The 317-nt window shown below is 71.9% G+C and overlaps 1 protein-coding gene across 1 annotated transcript in view; it reads left to right on the top strand.

The window, feature by feature from the left end:
• MRPL4 (mitochondrial ribosomal protein L4) overlaps window positions 1–317 on the top strand; it is a 6,677-nt gene that overhangs the window by 4,244 nt on the left and 2,116 nt on the right. The window lies entirely within an intron of this gene.

The following is a 317-nucleotide window of genomic DNA, read 5'->3' as shown; positions in this document are numbered from 1 at the left end:
CTGCCTAGCCCCCTCCTGCGGGCACTGATCCCTCCTGACCTCCTGCCGCCTAGCCCCCTCCTGCGGGCACTGATCCCTCCTGCCCTCCTGCCGCCTAGCCCCCTCCTGCGGGCACTGATCCCTCCTGCCCTCCTGCCGCCTAGCCCCCTCCTGCGGGCACTGATCCCTCCTGCCCTCCTGCCGCCTAGCCCCCTCCTGCGGGCACTGATCCATCCTGACCTCCTGCCGCCTAGCCCCCTCCCGCGGGCACTGATCCCTCCTGACCTCCTGCTGCCTAGCCCCCTCCCGCGGGCACTGATCCCTCCTGCCCTCCTCCT

Source organism: Terrapene carolina, unplaced genomic scaffold, assembly GCF_002925995.2.
Source record: "Terrapene carolina triunguis isolate 2854851 unplaced genomic scaffold, T_m_triunguis-2.0 Scaffold833, whole genome shotgun sequence".
In the NCBI taxonomy this organism is placed as follows: domain Eukaryota; kingdom Metazoa; phylum Chordata; order Testudines; family Emydidae; genus Terrapene; species Terrapene triunguis.
This window is presented reverse-complemented; position numbering and strand designations above follow the sequence as displayed.